The sequence below is a fragment of the Mauremys mutica genome, chromosome 6 (assembly GCF_020497125.1).
Source record: "Mauremys mutica isolate MM-2020 ecotype Southern chromosome 6, ASM2049712v1, whole genome shotgun sequence".
Classification (NCBI taxonomy): domain Eukaryota; kingdom Metazoa; phylum Chordata; order Testudines; family Geoemydidae; genus Mauremys; species Mauremys mutica.
The window spans coordinates 88663862-88685760 of NC_059077.1; the positions used below are offsets into that span (position 1 = coordinate 88663862).

At 43.6% G+C, this 21899-nt stretch overlaps 1 long non-coding RNA gene across 1 annotated transcript in view; it reads left to right on the forward strand.

Moving 5' to 3' along the window:
* The first annotated feature begins 3427 nt into the window (after positions 1-3427).
* LOC123372705 overlaps positions 3428-21899 on the forward strand; it is a 56009-nt gene continuing 37537 nt past the window's right edge. The window contains exons 1-2 of the long non-coding RNA XR_006580412.1: positions 3428-3490; positions 21038-21085. This is a non-coding gene — a long non-coding RNA (uncharacterized LOC123372705). The remainder of the gene's footprint in view (positions 3491-21037; positions 21086-21899) is intronic.

Consider the following 21899-nt stretch of genomic DNA (forward strand, 5'->3'; position numbering starts at 1 on the left):
TAGACACTGGTGTCAAACAAGGATGCATTCTCTCACCTCTCGTGTTTGGCATTGCCATTGACTCATTATGAGAAAAAGTGTGGACAGATACAACAAAGGCATCACATGGCTAATGACAATATACTAGGAGATTTGGGTTTTGCTGACAACATAGCTCTTCTAAGTGTGCTGGGGGTGGGGAGGGAAAGGGCTGAGTACATCTGCTTGTGAAGTGGAAGGCACTCAAGGATAATAAAATCAACCTCCAACATGTAAGTAAAGCCCAAAAGACTGTCCAGTGTTACAAAAAAAGAGCAAGCTAATAATTAGTTATGAGAAACAAATTAAGCAGAACACTAGCAACTCCCAGCTGAGACAGTACATTAGAAGGAAAAGGAATGCAAGGGGTGAGTCAGTTTACATACCTTGGCAGTAATGTGAAGAACCAATAGGACTATCCAAAAAGAAATAATATCAGGAATTGGCAAAGCAGTGGCTGCATTCACCAGCTTAAACAAGATTTGGTCATTGAACATCTACAGCTTGAAGAGCAACCAATGAAACCTCAACTCAAATGTTATTTCCACCACAACATATTGATGTAAAAGCTGAAAATCCACCACAGGTACAGACAGATGTCTAAATGCCTTCAAAAACAAATGCCTCGGGCAAACACTAGGTATAAAATGGAATGAATTTATAACAAATGCCAAGATTTGTCAGAGAGTTCAACAGGCCTTTATATCTAAAGTTACCCAGAAAAGAAGATAGAAATATCTGGGACACGTGTTAAGAATGAGCCAGAGCATTTGCCATTGCAGGAGTGCCATTGGGCAGCTGAAGGAACACATAAACGGGGCAACTGAAAAAATCCCTCTGAACACTGCTCAGAGGGGGAAAACACATGGAACTTAACATAGAGGAAGTTCAAAGAGCGACTCATTATACACAGGGATAGCGAAACCTTGTTTGTGCCCTAAGGGATGTTTGATACCTCAGAAAGGACTCAGTTTCAGATCACTGACCAAACATCCCATTGGCATTACTTTGCTGTGTTTTCCCTCCTCCTCACAAACATGCATGTGCATGTGTACACAGACTTGTGCCAAGTAGAGTTTGGCTGGACCAGAGGATCCAGTGCAATGACTACTTCGGTAATTCTCTATATTTCAAGCAAAACACACAATAAAATGGTATTTGACCACATAGCAATCAAGAAGACTGACATTTAAAGGTGCAGTACACAGATAACAGAACACCAACGTCTTTCATTCTGAATGTATCTATGAACCGTGTGGTACAAATTCTTCCTACAACCTCATGAAGTATTAATAGTCCTTATGCAAGTAACATAAAAACAAATGTACAGGTTTTTGAATGCTTGTTATTAATTTAGAAGTTTTGCTCTGGATTGCTAATCTCCCCTAGACAGACAATAAGGTTGTGGATTGTACTTCTGACCTCAGTGCCACAAGATTGCCAAAAGTCTTGATTTTTGTGCCTGTATATTTGGTAGAATTTTATTAGTTTACAAGGATAAATTCAATAGAGTTCATTATTTTCTAAAATAAAATTATTTATGTTTAGGATAAAATATTCTGAGGCTATAACTTGGCCTCTGAATCTGTGCTTGCAATTTTTGCCCATGCTGAAACCTGAAGGTGTTTAGCTACCCTATTAATATGGACAGCATTGCAGAATAAAATTAGAGGCTGGTTTTGGCCCTGATTCCTTGTGTTACCCTGTGGTCTTACTGTTCCCTAAATCAAAACAATGGCCTTGTAATGACAATTGATTTTAAGCCAGCTGTGTTTTGAAAGCAATCAAGGAAAACAGCAGCCTCAGAATCAATATATTAATTAGAGCCTAACTTGGGCTCTGACAAAAAAAGGCTGCAGTACTTTATTAAAGGGCACAAACACAAATACTGGGGCCAAATTATGCCATCACATCTACACCAACTATGTTAGAATATATGTGTTGGATGTGTTGGACAAGCAATAGCAGCTTTTGGGACCTTTCAGGTCAGTTTTCCATTAGAAAATAAACGTGTGATGCAGAGTCAAGAGATTTTCTCAGTGTAGTTTGTTTATTTATACACTGTACAAAAGTCCTGATTCCTGCATCAGAGGTGTTCTTATGATGTGGACAGTAATACTTTGATCTAATTTCAGTTCAGTTTAGTGTGCAGATGCTGCTTGGTGTTGGTAGACTGTGTTATACAGGCGGTCAGGCTATATCATCTGGTGGTCCTGTCTGGCCTTAAACTCTGACTCCCTTTTGCAGAAACCTCAGCTAAGGCACCATGCCCCTATCATTAAAGGCCATTGTCTTTGGCCTCTGTTTTTCCTGGAAACCCACAACTTAATTGTTGTTCCCTGATCCTGCCTCAACTGCTGGGCTTGACTTGGGAAACCACCTTACCCAAAGCTGCTCGCTTAAGACCACATGGTCTGGAAATGACATTAATGCTCCTTTGGCTTCTTTGAAACACATAAGGAATACCAGAAAGGGTTTAACTGCCAATCAGAGAGTTCTTTAATGCACACAGCCCCTTTTAACAGCAGTCTGGATGAGACTACTTCATGGTTAACTTCAACTGTTTCTATGAAGAGTTTCATCCTGGTGCTTCTACATCAGTGACTCATAATGTGCATGATATTAACACCTGTTCCATAATACATTTTTGTTCTCAAAAATTATGAAGCAAGACAATAAGTAGCAAATCCTAGATGAAGGAAAAGAAATGAAAAATGCTCTCTTATTTTATTAACCCACTCCTCCCTTCTGCCTTTCCCCTGCAATGTTCTTAAGTCTTAGTCATGTAAATGTACCTAATTCAGATTGTATTCTGTAGTGATAATTGGGGCCTAGTAGCCCCGGTTGTGAGTCTAACTGTGGGAAAGTGGATAAAAGTTTATAAAATGGTCCCATAACATATAACAACAGATGTTGATGTGAAAAGATGCAAAAGGGAGAGATTGAATTATCCCCCAAAAAAGGCTTACTGATATGATTCAAACATACCTGGAAAATAAAAAGAGTGGGACCACAAGTTAATGGACAAACCTGGTATGTTGGAAAGTAGGCCTAATTGGTGAACAAAATAATGAGAAGGTGGACTGTTTCTCCCATCATCCAGCTTTCAGGGTCCTTAAAAAAAGAGACTTTGGGGCAAATACTGGCTGACTGAAAGACAGAACAGGGAGGAGTGTTGGAATTAGGGGTGCAGCAGCAGCTGCCCCTGTCTTGAAGTAATAATAGCAACCAAAAGTTTTAGTTTTGTTCAATAGCTTTCAGCACCCCCACTACCCTTTTGCCCTCTGTTGAGCAAGACTGGCTTAGCCAGCCAAGACTGTATATGTTGCAACATTGTTACAAGCCTGTGACCAAAGAGGTAAACAAAAGCAATGGCCAGCCCCAAACAGACCAACACTAGTACAAGTTTGCCAGATCTCAAGGTGGCTGCTAAAACCACGTGTTCTGCCTGTCTTTCTCCAGCAGTGAGGCTGTAAGTGAGTCAACACCAGAGACAGAAGCTGCATTTTCTACCTTTGCTGTTCTTTTCTCTTCCCCTTTTGTGTGTTTGTCTTGTTTTGTCTTACAGGAAGCCACATTGGGCTTTAACAAGAGCAACAGCAACAGCTCCAGACCAACTAACTTCTTCTCTTTTCCCCAAAAAGGACAGTTATTAATATGTTCAATGCAGTCTAAAAGACTGTCAAAGAGGGTTTTTTCCCCTTATAAAAAGCTCACTACAGCTAAAGGGAACAAAGGATAGTGTTAAAGTGAAAGCTTTATTTAATATTCTCTATTTCAAATTCTTTAACTGATTTTCCTTTTCTGTATTTTTAAGAAAAAGTTTTAAAAGAATTGTTCATGGTGTGTTTGCCATAGTACTTAGCAGGCAGAGGTCTCTGAATACCAAACCCCAAAACTTATTTAAAGTTCCATTGTCCCTGCTGCATGCCCTACCTGTCTATAAATGATTATAATCAATACGATACAGACTGAACATGCAGATTAAGTGAATATTAACAAAGGGACATGTTTGCAGGGAAAGGGGTGGAATTAGCTAGATACATGGTATCTAGCTATATCCTAAAGCAGAACTGAACATAATTGAATGTTTAAATTACTGCAGACTTTGTGAGGAGTAAGTTATGCTTTTGCGTGTTGGCTAACATTAGTTACATTTTGCAACTCTCTTCTCCATTCCTAGCCCCAAAAAGGTTGAACTGGGAGGTGATATTTTAGAGTTGCGGACCCAAGGATCCTATAAATAAATTCAGGATTCGTCTGTGTCCCTTAGGCTGTGATGCTGCAAACTTGTATTAAAATTCAGAGCAGGTGAGTCCAATTACCAGTAGCTCCAGCCAGGAAATAAAGGGTGAGAGAGGCTCTCTCTGGGCCAGAAGAAGCTAGGAAAGCAGCTGAATTCACAGAGACAGTATAGTCTGGGATTTATGTTGTGTTATTGGTAAAGCCCAGACAGTATGTGCAAGGCTGTAACATGGTGGTCCATCCCCAGCCCTTCAGATTGGTCTTTAGTGAAAAACCTGTGTCACTTCACAATTTTGTTCTGCTTTAGGAGCAATAGACCCTTATGGCTCCTCTGCTGTAAAGCTTCAAGCAACGGTGAGTTTTGGTGTTCAGAAGACCTCTTTGCCTTGTTCCCCAATAAGGTAAAATAATAGATTCACTTTCCCCTTGTTGTCATGCAGCTGCATGCCCAGGTCTGTGTACAGCTTGAACTCCATCCATCAGGCCATAGCTAGGCTAGGTTTGTGTCCGCCAAACCCAGGGCTCCAGGAGAATTCAGAGTGAGTTTCATGGTTTGCACTGCCAGCTGTAGCACTGCAGAAAACTCACAGCTCAGCAGCTGCCACCGTGTTTCATTCACAAGGGGGGAAGTGAAATGCAGGTTAAGTTGAATAAGTGGAACTTTATTAAACCCCCTGCACTGCTCTGTCCACTTGGCTCAGTTGCTTCCAGCCTAGCTGGTTCTCTGTTTTCCCAGTGTCCTTTCATTAACAGTCCCTCCAGGGAACATGGGCCCTTTGACTTCAGTACCGCTGATCATGATACAGGCACAAGCTGAGGAAGCACTAAGGGCAAAAAAGCAACCATCTGCCTGCTCTCGGTTCCTATGCCCAGCCCTATAGCAGCTCAGGAGCTACAATAGTAGGGAAGTCCTGCTTAGCCCCTGCAACCCTGAGCTGCAGCATGCTCAGTCCCTCTGTAAGGATGGTGCATTTACAGTCCAGGAACCATGGACGGAGTGAAAATGCTCAGAGCAGATAGAATTTTCAAAGAATTTAGCTACCAAACTCTTAACAGGTCTCTACTGAGCATTCACAAACTGAGATTTTTTTCAAAGGCTTATAACATGGGCAAATTTTCACAGGGATGGTAAAAGGCACATCCCGGACAAGGTGACATCTCTATCAAATTTCAAGTCCCTCCTCCAAAGCATTAGGTCCTAGAATTTCTCAATGAAACAGTTGTAAGATTTTTTTTAACATGAGTAAAACAATGTATTTTCCCCTAATCAAATTCTCAGAAACAGCTTCAGTGTTTTAGCTGAAAATTTTCAAAATATTCAGCTTCATGTAGACACCCAGCATGGGAAATGTCATCCAAACAGTTAAAGTTTGGAAAAGTTTTAAGCACCTGAAACCCCAGTTTTGTAATAGAAAGTGTTGGGCCATCTAAACTGCAAACTCTGCACCACCTATAATATGTGCATGCATGCATATATATAATGTATTAAGAATTCATATAAAGGGGGTGGATTTTAATTGAGGATAGGCCAGAGGGCTAATCACTCAAGCTCTGAATTGCCTGCCAGAGGGGGATGATGGCCCACCAGCTGGAAGAAGATTGGAAACTGAGGCATAGAGGTGAATCTCAATAGGGAGGTACAGCAGTTCCATGATAGGGACTTTACCTATATTGTATATCCATTATTTTGCTCTCTGTATGTTCATCTCAGATTCTGAGCAGGAATTGTGTTTAGCACATTGTACAAAAAAGAACAGGAGTACTTGTGGCAGATACAGACTAACACGGCTGCTACTCTGAAACCTAGAACATTGTGGGTGTTAATGGAAACCAGTAATAAATAATAATTATTAAGCAGACCTAAGACTAGTTAGTTGATTGAGAAGCCAGTCATCTAGCTCCTTGTTTAAAGTTTTAAGTCAGTTATCCTTAGAGCCCTGTGCAGATACAAAAATATGGATCCACATCCGATCTGCATCTGCCAGGAATGACCCACAACCCAACCCGCAATCTGCTAGCCTTCTTTTACCTGCATCCACACCCGCATGGTCTCACAAGGGCTAGCAATGGGGTGGGGGGGAATATGTGGGGGGCGGGGTCTTGCAGGGAAGAGGCAGTGCAAGGGTGGGGACTAGGGGTAAGAGGCAGTGCGGGGTTTCAAGGAGAAGGAGTGGGGGTTGGGGGGAAGGAGTGTTGCATCACGTGCTACTCCAGGGGGCTCACGAGCAACAGCACACGGCAGCAGCAGTGCATGTTGCATCACAGTGGGGCACAGGGGTGGGGCGCCGGGGCCTCTCCTGCTCCAATCCCTGTGGCCAGGGCAGGCCCAGCCCGCCGGCTCCTGGGCAGTAGGACTGGGAGTGTGACCAGTGCTGCCAGGTCAGGTCATGCTGGGCACGCTGGCGCTGCCCGAGGGACCTGAGCTGCTGGACAGGAGGCAGTTTAGCAAGCAGGTGCTGGACACACCCAACTCCAATCTGCTGCCAGTCCTGAGCACACTGCACCCACCCGGGCTGCCCGAGCTGGACACTGTCGGCCAGGCGCCACCAGTGAGTAGAGCCCTGCGTGGTTGTATTTGCATCGGATCCACTATCTGCAAAAATGGTCTGTGGATATCCGCATCCATGGATATGAAGCGGGCATCCATGGATTTGCAGGGCTCTATTTTTCCTTCTCAAATTCTAGTTGTCTGGCTGCCTTGGATCTGTTACGAGAGAGACAAAGTGGGTGAGGTAATATCTTTAACTGGATCAGTTTCTGTTGGTGAAAGAGACTGAAAAAGAGCTCTGGGGAGCTTGAAAGCGTATCTCTTTCACCAACAGAAGCTAGTCCAATAAAAGATATTGCTTCACTCACCTTGTTTCTCTGATATCCTGGGACCAACATGGCTACAAAAACACTGCAATCAATAATGGGTCTGTGATGTCAATCAGTCCTGCAGATATGGGATACCTTTACAATTCTGAAGCTGAAGAAATGGACAGAATGTATCATAATTAGATATAAAACAAGAACCTTTGTAGGGCGGAAATTTCTCAACAAACTTTGTGTTCCTTTAAATATGACCATCTGACCTCATTATTTAATATAATACTGTCAAGTCTTCTGTTATATTTTCCTTGGATGTAGTGTTGGACTTCTCAGTATAAAGACAACTTAGATACGGTGGTGAGGGAGGGTATATAAGTAGCTAGATAAAAATAGAAACATAAGGAAAAGCTGACGAGTATCCCTTGGCCAATTGTCATTATTATATTAAATGGAGAGTAGTGCTGTCTCAGAGTGCCCTCCTTGTAGGATGAAAGATAAATGTAGAAAAGTTCTCCCATAGGCACAAAGAAAAAAATAGGCAAAAATCTAAGGCCTAATCTGTTTTATGCCTGTAACAGTGAAATGGAATTTTCTAAATAGCTGGAATCTTTTCAGAGCTGATCCTAGAGCTGTGCAAACAGTGCAGCCACCTTGGTTGCCCTTTGCTTAAGGCATCTCCCTGACAAGTCCTGGTACTGGGAGTGGCACTGACAAAATAAACATTTATTTAAAACATTTTAATAAAAATTTATTATCTTTTTAAATGGGAGGAAGGTGTGAGAGGGGCTGGAGTCCCCTGATGGATTGCTGGGAATGCTCTGGTAGGGGTAGACAGACTGAAGAAACTAGTAAGAGCTGCATCTAAATATGTTAGACTGCTGCTGAATTCTCTCATAGGAGGAAGCAGCAGAAATGTGTATCCATGAGGTAATGCCACTTCTGGCTATGGTGGGGGAATATGAAGGGATTTATTAGGGTCCTAAGACTGATATCAGGAATTTATGCACCTGAGGTTCTTATATGGTTGTCAATAAGAACATAAGAGCAGCCATACTGGGTCAGACCAAAGGTCCACCTATCTCAGTATCTTGTCTTCCCACAGACAGTACCAGGTGCTTCAGAGGGAATGAACAGAACAGGTAATCATCAAATGATCCATCCCCTGTTGCCCATTCCCAGCTTCTGGCAAACAGATTAGGGACATCCTGGCTAATAGCCATTGATGGATCTATCCTCTATGAACTTATCTAGTTGGGTTTTTTTGTTTGTTTGTTTTTTAAGCCTGTTATAGTCTTGGCCTTCACAACATCCTCTGGCAAATAGTTCCACAAGTTGAGTTGACTGTGTGTTGTGTGAAGAAATACTTCCTTTTTTTTGTTTTAAATCTACTGCATATTAATTTCATTTGGTGACCTCCTGGTTCTTGTGTTCTGAGAAGGAGTAAATAATACTTCCTTATTTACTTTCTCCACACCAGTCATGATTTTATCCAGTCATATCCTCCCTTAGTCATATCTTTGGCAAGCTGAAAAGTCCCAGTTTTATTACTCTCTCCTCAGATGGGCGCTGTCCCATGCCTCTAATCATTTTTGTTGCCCTTTTCTGAACCTTTTCCAATTCCAATATATCTTTTTTTGAGATGGGGTGACCACATCTGCACACAGTGCTCAAGGTGTGGGCGTACCATGGATTTATATAGAGGCAAAGTGATATTTTCTGTCTTATTATCTATCCCTTTCTTAGTTATTCTCAACATTCTGCTCGCTTTTTGGACAGCCTCTGCACCTAGAGTGGATGTTTTTAGAGAACTATGCACCATAGTACCTCACATGCAGCTTATATTTACTCTCACAAGAGTATTTACTCCTGTAAAGTAGGAAAGGGCTATTATTCCCAATAGCCCAAGAAAGTCTGGAAAACATTTTTCTTCACACAGGAAGTCTGTGGTAGAGCAGGGACTTGAACCTAAGTACCCTAACCACTGGACTATCCTTCTCCTCCCATGTTAAAGATGAGGCTATTTGATGCACTTAATAGACACGGTACATTATATCAATTTTATTACCCCCAAATTGCTATCTAAATGTTGGTAAGAGTGAAAGATATTAGGCATAGATGGCTGATGCCTCCCCATACTGAGGGAACACAAGCTAAAGGGAGGACACTTGACCAACCTACATGTCTCCGCCTCCCTTCCCGCCCATGCCCTGTTCCCCGCCTGGGGCCTCCGTGCTCTCCTGCCCCTTCTTCACCCCACCTTACCTGCAGGGGGAGAGGCTCTGTTCTCCCGCTGCGCTGGCTCCCCCACCCCTGACACATTCGGCCGTTCTCCCTCGCAGCCAAGCCCAGTCGCTGCTCTGTGCAGCGTAGCCAGCTGCCTGAGAGAGAGCCTGGCTGGGGAAGGGTGGCAGCGGCTGGCTCCCTGCCCAGGCTCAGCTTCTGGGGATAGGGGCCAAGCGTGCCAGCTCACTCGACTGCTGTCCCCAGCAGCTGAGTCTGGGCAGGGGGACAGACCACCACGGCCACAGCTAGGTGCTTTCCCAGGCAGCTGCTGCGCTGCAGCAGGCAGCATCCCTGTGGCTGGAAGAGGCTCTGGCCCCACCCCTTCTGCTCTCCACCCAGGCTGGCTGCTGTGGGAGGGGGCTTGACCTTGCCTCCCACCCACCCGACGTATCACCTTTGTCACAAAGACATACTCATGCTCTCTCTCATTGAGCTAGGGCACTAAAAACAGTAGTGTAGCCCTGGTCTATACTACAAGTTTAGGTCAAATTTAGCAGCATTAGATTGATTAAACCCGTCCACACAACAAAGCCATTTTCGTCAACTTAAAGGGCTCTTAAAATTGATTTCTGTACTCCTCCCCGATGAGGGGATTAGCGCTGCAATTGACTTCGCCGGGTCGAATTTGGGGTAGTGTGGATGCAATTTAACAGTACTGGCCTCCAGGAGCTATCCCAGAGTGCTCCATTGTGACTGCTCTGGACAGCACTTTGAACTCAGATGCACTAGCCAGGTACACAGGAAAAGCCCCGGGAACTTTTGAATTTCATTTCCTGTTTGGCCGGTGTTGCGAACTCAGTAGCACTTAGCAGCACAGGTGACCATGCAGTCCCCCAGAATGTTTCTATGCTCCCCCATCATCTCCATCCCTGAGGTTATCGCAGATTAGAAAGTGAAAAAAACGCACTCGCGAGGACATGTTTTCCAAGCTCATGCAGTCCTCCCGCACTGATAGGGTACAGTGTAATGCATGGAGGCATTCAGTGGCAGAGGCCAGGAAAGAATTGCTGTGTTTGCTTAACAGCAAAAGTATCATGCCTCACTAGCGATCCTGCCTGAGCCAGGTCGCTGTGTCACATGCACTCCTTGCTGTGTCAGCCTTGGGCAGGGGCATGACCGCTTTGTGAGCAGGAAGGCCATAGATATAGACATTGCATTAGGTAGCTTCTGTAGCTAGAGAAAACATTCTTGTGCATTTGGCAAAAAAAGAGAAGCCCCGTGGTGTAGTGGTGATCACATTCACCTAACATGCGAAATGTCCCTGATTTGAAACCGGGTAGAAACAGGTCACTGTTCCTTTTTCTGACTCCCCTCCTGCATTTTTAGTCTTAGAACAGACCGCGCTGTGAAATTTTACTTTGAATTATATCAATTATGAGTTAAATAATATGGAATCTCTCTCTAAGTTATAGTCCTGGGTTCCTTACCCTTTCAGCTGCTCTGATAAATTAACATTTTTGTTAGGGGCGGGTGAAAGCCTTTTATAGGGACTAAATGCTATCTAGGACTCTGAAATAATCTTACGTTGCTTGTATGGGAAGCTAGACTTGGGGGAAAGCAGCATCCCCGCGGTTATATGCGCTTGCTGTACCCTCCATAATATTTGTGAAGGGAAGGGTGAAACATTCAGTGAGGCATGGACCACCGAGGTTCAAGTCCTGGAGGCTGAATATGCACAGCCAGAGAGCAGGGCTAATAGAGAGGCCCAGCACAGGGCTACAAGGATTAGGGATGCCTTGAGGGAAGAATTTGAGGCTGAAAGCCAACAATAATGTTTGCTGCCTTGCATGGGAGGGAATTGCACTGCTTACACTGTTATTCTATTATCCATAATAATAATATGATTTGTAGTGCCTCTTTCTTTACTGGGCTAAGGTATCTTTCACTATCTGCTATAATAAAGACTGTTTTCAAAGCCAAGAATTGTTTTATTGAAAAGAAAAAAACTTCCTTGACAGACAGACAGACACACAACATTTCATGAACACAAGAGGGCAGGGGTGTGGGTTGGTGAACTGTACAGTCACAAGTTTGCATATGCCCTGTCTGGATTGCTGTTTAATGAATCCTGCACTTCAGGGTTCATATACTGCATGGTGATGGGGGTTGAATGCAGAGGGTATTGGGGAACATACAGGTGTTGGAGGCAGCTGGTGGTGGTAAGAACCTGGATGCTGGGGAAAGGTGGTTTGAGCTGACATTGGGGCACAAGGCACAAAGGACGGGGCGGGTGGGGGAGTAGCACGGTAGTGCTCTGCTTGCATGGCAACGAGTGACTCTATAGACTCCGCTTGGCGCTCCAGGATGCTTAGCAGCCGCTCCGTGGTTTTCCTCTTGGCCACTGCATTTCTCTTGCGTGTCCTGCTTTCTTTCTCTCGCCAATCCTTCAAGTCCTTACTCTCTCGAGCAGACTGATTAAGAACAGTTTTCAGCATGTCTTCTTTGCTCTTTCGGGGATTTTTTCTCAAATTTTGAAGCCTCTGTGATGTTGAACATCTGGGCAGTCCAGTAGTCAAGGTCACTGTAGAAACAGAAATGACAACATTTAACACGGGCAGCATTGTATCCACTATCTCCAGACATGAATTGTTACACTGAGGGAGTGAGTTCTTATTTAAGCATTCTTTTACCCACACGCATAACACTACAGAAGCCACGACATGGTGAGTGAGCAGTGCTTATATGGGGAGAAGTGGGGCTTGGGTGTAAGAGGGGAGCTGGTTGCTTCGGGTAATCTGGAGTGCTAGAGGGGTTGAGTGAAATGCAGATGCAGGGGTGATCTTATCTCCCTATCTCTTCACTAAAGAGTCTCCCAACATTTTTCACAGGACTTAATCCTGGAAGATGTTTCCCTACTGCGAGTCACTAGGGAACAGCGGGGGGCTCTTTTAGAGCAATGTGGATTCCGCCCGGGACCCTATGCGGCTTGCCTGTGTTCAGAAATGGTCCCCCCACCACTGGCAGAAGAGTGGCGCGGACGCGTCACCGTCACTGGGACAAGGGACACAGTGGCTCTGCCTATAAACCTGCGCAGGCATATTGCCCACGCTCTGGATGAAGCTTTTGCTGAGATAACTGAGGCAGATTACCGCGACGTGATAGACCACATCAACGGGCTATTCCACATCTAGAGGCTGGCATGCATGCATCCATAACCCCCCCTCCTCTCCAGAAACATTTCACCCAGAAAATAAAAGCCGCTTACCGGTAACACGCTCCTCTGCTTGTCCTTCTGCAACTGCTGGCTGCTGCGATTGGGTGCTTTCCTCCTGGCTTGAGAAGAGCTCCTGGCTGCATGCCTCCAGGGAATCTGCGGTTTCTTCCCCCATGCCAGGAGCTTCACTCGCGGTTTCCTCCCCCCCCCACGCCTCCGCCTCCGCCGCCTCCTCCGCCTCCTCCTCCTGTCCCCCAGCCTGCTCAGAAGTGTCCATCGTTATCCTGGGATTGGCAGTGGGGTCACCCCCAAGTATCTCATCCATCTCCCTGTAAAAACGGCAGGTCGTGGGAGCAGCTCCGGATCGTCGATTCCCCTCTCGGGCTTTGTAATAGGCACTCCGCAGCTCTTTAATTTTCACCCTGCATTGTACTGCGTCCCGATCATGGCCCCGATCCAGCATGGCCCTTGATATCTGCTCAAAGATATCGTAATTCCTACGGCCGGAGCGCAGCTGTGCCTGAACAGATGCCTCACCCCAAACACTGATGAGGTCCTGCAATTCACCAGTGCTCCATGCTGGGGCTCGTTTGCCGCGTGGAGGCATGGTCACCTGTAACTGATTAAAACTGATTGCACTCCACACCTGGCTGCAGCAAACAGGAAGGAGATTTTTAAATTTCCCGGGGCATTTACAGGGCGGGTCACCTGAGCCAAGAGCAGTAGAGTGCAAACTGATGTGCAGAGTGGCTGAACAGGAATTCTGGGATACCTCCTTATTCCCTGGAGGACAGGTAAAGCGCTGGTGAGTGTCCACACCTGCTGGGCAGCGCTGGATCACCAGCGCTGCACTCCTTATACCTCTGCCGGGATGGGTTTTCAGCCAGCGCTGCAACCAGGGAGTTGCAGCGCTGGTTGTGCCCTGCAAGTGTGGACGGGGTGTTGTTGCAGCGCTGGAAAGCCTCCACCAGCGCTGCAACTTGTAAGTGTAGCCAAGCCCTTAATGTGGCCCATAGAGTGCAATCCTTCATTCTGGATTTGTCATTCCACAAGTTGAACTGCTCCTTACTACTGTTCAGGCTTCATGAGCCATGGCAGCAAGGGGCAGGCTGGGGTAGGTGGGACTGTGCCGTGCTGCCGGCTGGGAGAGCAGCCTGAGGCAGAAGCCTCCAGTTTGCATGATATTCCAGGCAGGACTGAATCTCCATGAGATGAAACTTAAAGAAGAGAATGACCTGGAGTCACTCCCATTCGGTGCTCTAAGAGGAGGATAGCCATGTCTGTCCAGGCACCCCGATCGACCTCACCGAGGTCTGCCAGCTGAGCAGGGCTGAGCAGGACCCCGGCTGGCAGGAGCCGGCGGACGGAGCCCCAGACTGGCAGCAGGCTGAGCCGCTCCTGGGGTTCCAATCATCTAGGCAGGCAGCAGGCTGAGCGGGTCTGGCGGACAGGACCCCGGAAAAAAGGCGCAAAATGATTGTCTGCCATTGCTTTCATGGAAGGAGGGAGGGAGGGGGGCCTGACGATATGTACCCAAAACCACCCGCGACAAAGTTTTTGCCCCCTCAGGCATTGGGAGCTTAACCTAGAATTCCAATGGGCAGCGGAGACTGCGGGAACTGTGGGATAGCTACCCACAGTGCTCTGTAAGCTGATGCTAGCCGCAGTAGTGAGGACGCACTCCACCAACTTAATGTGCTTAGTGTGGACATATGCAATAGACTGTATAAAATCGAATTCTAAAAAATTGACTTCTATAAAATCGACCTAATTTCATAGTATGGACATACCCGTAGTCATGGCAGCATGGGCAGCAGCGACACAGAATAGCTGTGCTGACTATGTAACCATAGGGTCTAAGAAGATTTGTACTTATGGTGGCACTGTGCTGCTGCAGCTACGCTTCTATTTTTAGCATTCTACCTCAGTAAGAGCTAGCACAAGTATGTCTACTCAAGCTGCTCCAAAATGTAGCTTATGATGATAGGTTGTATGTGGGGTGATGCCTGCCCCACATGCTACCTAAGTGGCCATATCCCTAAAGATAATAACATATTTATATTGCACCTTTAATCCCAAACTGATACACAAATTTTACACAGGGTCCATTCTATCCAGCACTGAGATTTAGTTACGTATGGCTACCCTAGAAAAGTTTGCAAGTGTTTTACTGCACCATTGCTGAAAGCTGTAGGGTGGAAAGGCTCTGGCATTTACCTCTGTGTCATCAGAACATTCTGGAATATTGAGGAAGATTGGATCTAGCTTCAGAAGCAAACTTTGCTGTTGAGTCCCATCTTTATTTTACAAACATATACAAGGAACAACCAGGCACCATTGCCTCAGCATTCATTAATTCTCTTTTAAACAACACAAAAAGAAACATCCAGATTCTCTAAGAGAAAAAGAACAGTTCTCTTGGGAAAAAAAATAGCTTTCAAATTCAACTGTCTGCCAAAATAACCCTTGTGGTGTAAATATCTGAAATAAGTCTTCCAAGAGCATTGTACAGTTACCACAGTCTCGGCAGTAGAGGGGAGAAAAAAAAACATTTCCAAAAGCCAGATCCTAAAGAAAACTGTGCAATCTCAACATTCAACACATCTAAGAGTCAACAAGTAGACAAAGAAAATTCAGACCTTTGATGACCCCTGGTGAATAAACTAAGCACTGCATTGAAATGCTAGCTAAAAATTGTATTTGAAGCACAGTCCACTCAGTTCTCACAATAATCAAATAACAAAGAAAGGTTGTTCCTTTTTAAAAAAATACGTAGCTGGCATGCCAAAGAAAACCGGCTTTCTGCAGCTGGAATACTATCAGAGCTTACAGTACAAGTTTTTAGGCAAGCTAAGCAGATTTTCAGATAATGAAATTCTACATTTCTATATCATTGTAATACAAACTGGGCAAGCTTGTTGGGGAGAAAATTAGTTTATAGTGCAAATATAGCATATGTCTCTTATGATCCTCAAACAAGAAAGTTTAATCCATATAGCAATTACATGGAGCATTAGAGATGGTAAACCCTGATGTCGTGGCCTCAGTTAGATTATCTATGTCTCAAGTCCTGTTTCATGGAAGAGTTAACCTTATTTACCTAAAATTTAAGTTACAGGCTTGATCATTTTGCCTTTGGCTCCTTGTGAATCAAAATTCCTTTTGTGCAGACTCCTACTTTATAAAATAAAATAAAATATATAAAAGCCTTTTTGAAAGGTTGCATCTTGTACATTGATTTGCACATAGACTACACTGTATATGGCAGTAGTAAGCTATACTCAGTGTGAATTTTATCAGGTTATGAATGAGAAATAAATTATTTTAATTTTTTGAGAGGAGATCGAGGGTGGTAGGAATCTATCTATGCATGAATCTTATTTATACTAATCAGAATAATACAATTATGTGCTAAATTCAAAGAGGTGTGATTTTGCCTTACTTATGTATGTAATAATTAGTACTGTCTTATGTTTAAGATAAATAATATTTCCCATTTATGTAGTGCTTGTCATTCCAAAAAGACCCCATATTCAGTAAAGTAATATACTGTACAGATTATGTACAGGGACTCTGTGATGTTTTGGGGATTACCCAAATCAGTAAGGGGCTCTGTCACTGCCTATCCTGTAACCTTGGGTGCCTTTATGCTGTGTAGCTTTGGTTCAGATGCTTGACACCAATAGTCTGCCCACAAACACAAGGTCTTACCCTGGCTTCCACATGCTTGTTACTCCTTGGAGGGACACCAACAGCACTTCCAGTCCTGAGCCTCCCTATCCATCTGCCCCGGATTCTTAAATATGAGACACTGGAACTTTTCCCCTCTGGTTCATCACCCATGAAGGCATAAAACCTATTCCCCTTATTTTAAGCACACACACTCCACAGATGTTTCAAACTTATATTACATCTCATGCTGCCCTATGAGAAAATGTTGGCCAGTTGTTTGATTTACATAAATCTGTGTGGAATGAGCGACTTGTCTCATCTGAGAATGCCATTTTAACTGCTGAGGATCTAGGACCTTGTCATTCCTCTAGCACTTCAAGTAAAATGATATAGTATGGATAAGTTTTTAAAACTTATGTCTATAGAAAAATATAAACACTTATATTAATGCAAAGTATTATTTCATACGACAAACACATTTTAACGATCTGTATACTTTGTGGGCATTGGATCTGGCACACAGCTAGGAGGCATTTTTCTATAGTCGGACAGTTGGCTTATGGATAAAATTAATCAAGATTCATCTTTATATGTACCTCTTCACCAATAAGGTAGGCTGGTTTCAGTTTAACACTTTTTATAGTACACTATACAAAGAATAAAAATATTTTGTTTCTTGTTTTACATAGAGTGTACTGTTTAGTAAAGAAATGCAAAGTTTATTATATTCCAGAGCTACAGACATTATGTCTCAGCATCTCCTATAGAATCAAATTTGGGAAACCATTATTTTTGCAAATGATATCTACTTATCTTACTAATTACCACCCTGAAGGGGCAGGTTAATTTGTGCTGATGTCTATTTATAAGGATGTGTAGGCGTGTTAAGTTATTGCCTCAACTCACAAACTGAAAGGGACACTGTCAGGTTAGAAATCAGATTTTAAAAAATCCTTTAGAATATTTTGCAGTATGAAAACTGAAATTTTTTCTTTGCATTATTTATTCTGGCTATTTCCTTTTTGTATTTCATTCATCTTGGACAAAGAAAATAGACTAAGCAATTTCACTTTTGTTTGTATTCAGTTTCGCAGTCTGTTTCATATGTACTAGCACAACATTGTGGAGTTTGACTTGTAACCCTCTACAGAAAAATGTTTAATTTAAATAAAAATCATTTGTTGTAAATTAATAATTTGAAAAAATCATTAAAATATTTGCTGTACAGGGACACTCAATTTTAAAATGGCACTTCTTTTTTAAATTGTTTATCTATTTTTGTTACAAGTAATGCTGAATATTCTTATAACTGAGAGTTAGAGAACAACCCATCTTTCTTCGTCTTTTCAGTTTGCTTTCTGTCTGCCTACAGCCCATCACTAAAGCATCTGTGTGCCTACTCAGCATTTGTGTATAGTCAGTTTCGTGTTTTTCCCTGTACAGTGAGTCAGTTAGTTTCCCATTCATTGTGTGGGTCTTGTGAGGGGAGAGAAGAACAACTTTAAAATATAGGAAACTGTGGTTGTAAAATCACAAAAAGTGGTTGGGGGACTCAGGGGCAGCTTCTAGTGCCTGAAGTTACTTTACATTCTTAAAAAATAATAAATTGACTAGATATCTAGTTGATATACCTCTTACATTTTTTATTTTGTTTTTGTTTTACAAAACCTAAATGTGACAGGTGCCCTTTAAATATCTCAGATGATCAATGGAATTTTACAAGTTCAGGACACCATGATAGGGAAATGATCACTTTGGGCTCAGTCATCACCTGCAACATTACTGTTGTTTTCATTACCTTAGTACCCAAGTCATGGACCATGAAACCTGTGCTAGGTGCTGTAGGATGACTCAGACCCCATAGAACAAGAGACAGTCCCTACCCCCAACGAATTTGCAAATTAAGTATATGATAAGAGATAACAGATTGATATGGACAGACGGGGGAGTACAATTAAAAATGAGACAATTCTGGTCAGCATGATAGGCAGCAGTCCCAGCACACCCACAGCCTAACTATTGTCAAGCTTTTTTTTTTTTTTGGTAGGCTTGTTTCTGCTCTGCTCAGGACCAGGCTGGAAAGCAGGCTGTGACTCAGATTCAGTTCAGTAAGAGTTGAGTGCATGCTTAAGTGCTGTCATAAAGAGGAATGCTTTCCTGAAATGAAACCACAGTTCTACTGATACATCTTTATCCTGACCTGAAACATCTGTAGAACAATGGCTTTGAACTCTGTATTTTTATCAGATGAGCACAGAAAAAATCACCAAATTCATATTTTCATGTGACTCAAGTCAAATTTTAACCCAGGACTCCAGAGATGAAATAAATTCTTAAAAAAGAAACAAAACAAAAAAAATGACTTTTTTTCTTTTAGCTAAAACATTCCAGGGTGGGAGAACACATCTCTAGATGGAAGTTTATTTAATAATAATAATAACAAATTTATTATTATTATTATTGATAATAATTAATTAACAAAACATCTGGGCTTATCCTTAAGCCTGCATAAATCCTTCATTCATCAAATGGAACAGTGCTTGGGAAAATAATCATATTCTGTTTACTTTTCTCCAGTTGCTGCCATTCACATTATGTTTTTATGAAAGTTATAGTGAGCTCATGAAATGTATGGTAGAATTGGCCAGTAATTCACTCACATTCCAAGGTCCATACACAGGAGGATGACTCAGACCCCATAAATATACTTCACTTGTCTCACAGATGTATAATATTGTCTTTAACCTGCAATAATGATCCACTTTGCGTAAAAGGGGCAGGTAGAGGAGGCCTGCCATCACTGTAGACTGAGGGAATCTAAATTGGGAGTGCACATCTGTGTCTGGCTCAAGGCTGAGCATGTTAGGTCATTACTAGAGCTGCTAGGAAAATGGTTTCTTTTTCATGCAATAAATTCTTGACTTTTCTTTAAAAAAAAAAAAAGTTTATAGCCCAAAAAGATTGATTTCAGTTTTCTGATGTAAAAAAGAAAGTTTTATGGAAAGTATCTGCTTTCTTTAATATTTTGTCAAAACCCCAATTTTCCACTGAAAAGTTTTAATGGAATTTTTTTTTGACTGGTCCTAGTTGTTACAGTTTAAGTTGTAATAAAGTGAATTTTTATTGCCCTGGTTCTATTCTGCCAGGAGTCACAGCATCCTCTTAGATATGTCTTAACTGGAGGAAGGGAGAGGGAAGAAGGTGTGCATTTTATAGCTAAGGCAAGTTAGCTGTCTTGATGAAAAACCCTAGTGTAAATAAGTCATGGGTAGTTTTTAACCTCAGTGTAGCTAATCAAGGTCAACTCTGTATCCCCCTCCTGGAGCTGACTTTGACTAGCTGAGGTAAAAATTACCCATGATTTGTCTCCACTAGACTGACGGCTCTGGAAACTTGTATTCTTTTTATACGCAGATCAGATACACAAGAATATGCACCAGTGAAAGTTTCCCCACACATTGCTCTGCCAATGTGCCTCAGCCCTGACCGAGCAGGAAGGGTAATTTAATTGTTGTCCTCTTTGTTGAGGCTGCTAACAAGAGTACCAGGTGTCAGGCACTGTATATCACAAATATTGGTGATATTAGAGTTCAAATAGATACTATCCCTGCTATTTAGATTTGAAAAAGCAGTTGGCATGAGACCTGCTGTGGTTAATGACAGTTTCTCTTAGAATAGAAGCACAGATCATTGAGTTTCCCCCATCCCGTATCAAAAGACCCAGTGGCATTTGTGTTGCAGCCAGCCACGCTCCTTCTTCTAAGCCACTATAAAGGAAAAGGGGAAAAAAATCCTCTAGCCTCTGTTTTGGATGGTGTGAGGGAGGGGTGCAATGCTTATAACTCAGAAATGACTGGGCACTCACAGAGGGTCCAGTCAGTGATGAGCTGCCAAAATCTTAACAACTGGTTCCCTATAAAAAGTTCTGATTTAAGGGGGGGGGAGTGGGGGAGGAGCTGGGGCAGGGGGAAACATACTTGTGGGGCCAGGGGCCCCTGCAGGGCCTGGGGCAAATTGCCCCACTTGCCCCCCGCCCCCCCCCACCAGCAGCCATAGAGCTTGCAGCCCCCTCCCCCCTTACCTTGCTGGCAGCTCAAAGCAGCAGGACGACTCTGGAGCTCAGATGGGCTGCCCAGCTGGTGCCGGCGGCTGGCCATGCTGCAGCTGGGGGGAAGCGGGGTAAGGGCCGGGGGAGCCTCAGCCTCCCCAGCTGGGAATCCTGGGAGCAACAGGATGGTCCGGCCCGTGGACCGGAGTTCTTTGCCCACCTCCTGGCCCTTTAACAACCGATTCTCCACAGAGGTCTAATTTTAGCAACCGGTTCTTGGGAACCTGTGGGAACCGGCTCCAGCTCACCACTGGGTCCAGTGACTGATATATTGTTGTCTGATCCGAGTCAAGGCTGGATGAGATGAAGATAAAGTCTTTCTCTGAGTCAGGGTTCATGTTACAAGAGAGCAGTAAAACGTGGCTAATTCTTTAATATCCAGATACTCTCCAGGGGCACACAATCTTCACCTGCAGCTCTTCATCCTTTGGCTTGTGGGGAAAAGGAGAATATAATGTTTGTTCCCTGTGCAGCTCTTCTCTGGGCTCTTGGGTGGTGAAAGACCATCTCTGACCACCATCTCATCTCTTTTGATATTGCCTATTTTCCTGTTGTCCCTCCATCTACTCTTCACAAGCTGATCTGTACCATCTCATGGTTTGCTCATGCTCCCCCATCTGTTTGTATCCATTTACTGTCTCACCTTAGATTGTTAGCATTTTGGAGCAAGGACTGTTAGAAGAGGTTAGGCAAACCTGTCTCTGTTATGTGTTTGTACAGTTAATAATAATCATCTCTGGTTTCAGTGCTCCCACCTATGGCCTCCAAGAGGAGAATGAAGATGACAGAAGAAGGTAGGCCTTTCCCCCCACTCCCTCATCTAAGTACCCCCATGTACACAGGCCTTGTGTCTGAATAGGATAGGGTGACCACATGTCCCAATTTTATAGGGACAGTCCGATATTTGGGGCTTTTTCCTTATATAGATGCCTATTAGCCCCCACCCTGCATCCTGATTTTTTCAAACTTGCTATCTGGTCACCCTAGAATAGGACACATTCTGAATGCAAAGAGCTAGGCACATCTCTCCAAACTGTGTTTTGTGCAGTTCTGATTGATTTTGTGATGTAGAAAACCATCTACTAAAAACTGTAGTGAAACCACAAGGGCTGGTCCCTGAGTAACTATTGGGCAGGGGTGCTGGAACAATTTTAATAGCGGGGGTGCTGCTGATGGAAACCAAGGTACCCATGTATTTGGTGTTTATTATTACTACTTAGAGCCAGGGGGTGTGGAAGCATCTGTAGAACACACAGCTCCAGCACCACTGTCATGGGTGGTAAAGACTTTCAGTTGACTCCAAACCAGTGACCCAGAGATCAAAGACTATCATAATGCCCAATCTTCTGCATGATCCAGCACTATTAGGGTATGACTACACTTTGAGCTGGGGGTGATTTCCAGCTCGAGGAGACAAACCCATGCTAAAAACAGAATCATAGAAATGTAAGGGACCATGGGAAGTCATCTAGTCCATCCCCCTGTGCTAAGGCAGGACCAAGTCAGCCTAGATCATCTCTGACCGGTGTTTGTCTAACCTATTCTTAAATACCTCCCAATAACAGGGATTCCACAATCTCTCTTAGAAACCTATTCCAGGGTTTACTA